This window comes from Muscardinus avellanarius, assembly GCF_963383645.1.
Source record: "Muscardinus avellanarius genome assembly, chromosome: 12".
NCBI lineage: Eukaryota > Metazoa > Chordata > Mammalia > Rodentia > Gliridae > Muscardinus > Muscardinus avellanarius.
Window position 1 is genome coordinate 19925911 of NC_137798.1, and position 4294 is coordinate 19930204.

Genomic DNA, 4294 nt, shown 5'->3' on the forward strand with positions numbered 1-4294 from the left:
GTCAACATTGGAGTCATAAAATTGTGAATATCTTACCATACATATTATAGCAACATAGCTATGGTTTATGTGTTCATAAAAAGTAAAAGTAAAATGACAAAAATTTAATAAAATACATATAATTTTTTCTGAATTTGGAGTTGTCTTTAAAAATACTTTTATCCATGCATTTTAATTATATACTATAGTGAAGTTCAAAGTAATAAAATTAATTGTACATGCTTACATCACTTGATCTTTTTCTCTTCAGAACTCACCCCCTCTCCGTACATATCACTGAGTTTGGTTTCTTTACTTCATATATGGATTTAACATTATTTGAACTGTTTCCTTCATCAGTTCTCCTTTTTCCCATCCCCAATTCCCTCCCGCATCCCCTTCTACTATTCTACTGGTCTCTCTTCTCATTTATCTATGGTCCCTTTTGTTTCCTATTTTCTCTCTAGCTTCCACATTTCAGAGAATTCATATGACCCTTTTGTTTCTGACTGGCTGATCTTACTTAGCATGACATTCTCTAGTTCCATGTATTTTTTTTTGCAATGACATAATTTTGTCTTCTTTTATGGCTGAAAATCCACTGTGTGTATATTCCATATTTACTTTATCCATTCGTCTGTTAATGGACACCAAGACTGGTTCTACAATTTGGATATTGTGAATTGTGCTGCTATAAATAAGAAAATACTATAGTGATACATCACTGTAGTATTCTAACTCTAATCCTTTTGGAAGGATACCAAACAGTGGTATTGTTGGGGCATTTGTGGCTTCTACTTTTAGTTTCTGAGAAATCAGTTCTTAATGAGCTTTGTAGTGGTTGTACTAATTTGCAGTCCTACTAACAGTGTATAAGCATTACCTTTCTCCACATGCTCACTAGATTTATTATTGTTTGTATTATTGATGATTGCCATCCTAACTGGAGTTAGATGGTATCTTAGTAAAGTTTCAATTTGCATTTTCCCTAGTTGCTAATGATACCAAACATTTAAAATTATGTTGGCCATATTCCTCCTCTTGAGAAGTATCTATTCAGTTTAATTACCCATTTTAAAAATTGTGTTACTTGTTTTATAATGTTACTGGTTTTGAATGTTTATATATTCAAAGGATTAGTTCCCTATATGAGGAGTAGCAGGCAAAGATTCTGTAGGCGTCACGCTATTTCCTTTGCTATGCAGAAGCTTTTTCATTTGATGCTATACTATTTAGTAATTCTTGGTTTTATTTCCTGAGTTTTAGGCATCTTATTGAGGAAGTATCTGCCAATGCCTGAATGTTGGAGGGTTGATCCTATGTTTTATTCTAGTAAGAATTAAAGTGAGATTAGTATAGTAATAACGCTCATGCTTATTGCAGCACAATTCACAAAAACGAAATTATGAAACCAACCTAGATGCACATTAACAGATGGAAGGAGTTTTACTTGGCTATAAAGAAGAATAACATTATGCCATTTTCAGGTAAATGCATGGAACTAAAGAATATTTTTCTAAATTAGCTCAGCCAAACTCATTAAGTCTAGGTTTCTATGTTTTTCTCTCTCATGTGAAAGCTAAAGAGAGAAAAAAAAAGAACCTCAAGAAAATGAGAACACCTTAGAATGATGGAAGGGGATTACAGGGCCAAGAAATGAAAGGACAAAAGGAGGCTTAAAGAAGAAAACACACAAAATATAACATTCCTATTTGAAAGCATCAAACAAATCTCACTATCATAAGTGGGGAAAGAAAAAGGGGGCTGGTTGTGGTTTGCCATGTGAAGGAAAATACACCAAGATAAGTCATGTACATACATGAAGTATCACTTTGAATGCTGCCATGATGTATAATTACAATGCATCAATAAAACTCTTCAAAATAAAGAATTTGAGCCTATGTGAAAAAAGACCTCATTTCTTAGTTACTCCACATCCAAAAACTGGATTCCAATTTTGAGTATTTCCTGAATAGAATCAATAAATCAGTGTGATAGTGAAGGGATAAATCTAAAACTCTTTCAACTGTGACCCAGTGATCCCCGTCATGGAATTACTTTGAAAGAAAGTAGACAAAAGTAAAAAGTACTTATAATACTATTTTACTTTGCTTAGTATTTCTTATAATATAAACGAATTGAAAATATGCTAAATATTCAAGGTTAAAGGACTGATTAAATGCACTAATTATACACACAGTTTTTTTTACATTATTATAGCATCTGTAGTAAGTACAAATAAAAATTATCTAAAAATGGTTGCAGAGAAAGAAATCTTTTCACTTTTGACGACTTGGCAGTGACATTGTGCATATTACTAGTTACCTAAATTTTAGGTAGGTGACAGGATTGTAACTAATTCTACTTTTGTTCTTCTATTGCTGCCTAATTGGCTTTATCTTGAGAACTACCAGCTATTGTTTGACTAATTCAAAAGCAAAATGTAAAAAAAAATTAATGAAGGGTAAAGGAATATTTATATAGGTACAATTTTCAACATATAGGACAATGAGTTTTGTAGATATACACAGATAACAACTGTTTGCACCCCAGACCCACTGTTGACTAGCTATGTGTTCCAGGGAAAATTACTGAACTGCCTGGTGCTTTAATTTCTTATCTTGCAAAGGCAGATTACTAAAGGTTACTATATCATATGTTTGTTTTAAGGACAAAATGAATTAAAACAAGAGAAATATCAGAGAATGTTCTTGTTGATATTCAAGAAAGACCTAGATAATTTTCATGCTGCAAACTTTGATTAAACTTCTGTGGCAACAGTACAGGTAACATGCTTCCTCTTGCTGCATCATAGGCGTGGGGTAACCAAGACATGAACATTAGTTTTGATTTCATGATCCTCATGTTCAGAGAGTAAGAAGTGAAAGATTCAAAATACTTCACATACTATTTTAACAAAGGGAATAGCATTAAAAGGAATATTTTATGTTCATATCCTATTGTAATTTCAGCTATGAGCATTAGACCTTAAGGATGTTAAACAGAAGTAGAACCCCCCCCCCAAAAAAAAAAGAAGTTACAAGGGAAAAAGTGAGATGAAAGGAGAAATCGATTGTGGGGAGCAAAAGAAGGTAGAGAGAAACTATAGAGGAAGATTTTGAAAAAATATGGGTATCCTACTTATTTTACAGGTTCAGTTTCCACCCTTAGAATCTTCGAGGGATGAGGAACAAAACTTAACTCCTTTTTAAATTCATTATTATTGTTCAAAGGCACTCTGCTATAAATAATTCTTATATTTTAGGAATGAAAGAAATGAGCAAGACTGAAAATGAAGTCTAATCTTCCCCTGGCCATCCTTCTTCACTGATAAGAAAGCTTTTATATTTCAGCTTAGCTTATATGATAGGAACTTAAGAACTACTTTTCTTTTGTATGAATATTCACAGGAGAAAGTGTAAATTCTAAGTTCATTTGTTCTTCAGCTGTTCATGGATATTGGTATTCATCCAGATTTCAAATAATGCTTTCTTTATGTATCTCCTTTTCTTTCTACCTTCCTCTGTTCTTTTCTTTCTCTTACCCTCCTATCTTCCCTTTCTTCCTTTTTAACATTTTTCTTCTTTTCTTTCTTTATGTCTCTTTTATCCCTGTCTCTTCCTCTTTTTTCCTTTGGTTTGTTTAGTTTAGAAATTAAAACATGATAACTTACACTTTTATGCACTGTCCATATAAAGCACTTTACAGACATATTTTACACTTGATCTTAACTAAAGGCCGAGAAATGATTACAGACATATTTTAATAGTCATAGCATTTATTTTTATTTGGCACATGTGAAATTTTGATTTTTCTAGTAACACAACTAGAAATGGCAGACCTAGAATACAAATTTAGGTCTTTCTGACTCCAAGTTATCCAATGTATTTCCATACTAGAGATGGCTTTTGGTAGAGATTTTATTAATAAAATTAAGACAAAAAAGACAAAATTTCTAGAATAAGTCACTTTGCACCATATATAAAATCCATAAAAATTTAAATTACCCAAAATCAATTTATGCTATTTTTTCTTTTTAATGTCTTTTTGTTGTCATATTGAAGTGTGATTCATGCTATTAATAAGTTTTCTTCTATAGTATTACTTTGTTAAAAGAGTAGAACATATCAGAGTCAGTCAGCAAGCCAAACATGAGGAGTATGGAGGGAATGGGGTGGGAACTGGGAAAGGACTAAATGAGTGATGTGTGCATGTATGCCTCCACCATCTTGTACTCTATTAACATGTATGACTATAATGCACCAGTAAAAATTTAAAAACAAAAGAGTAGAACAGAAAAAAGTTAAAAGAATTC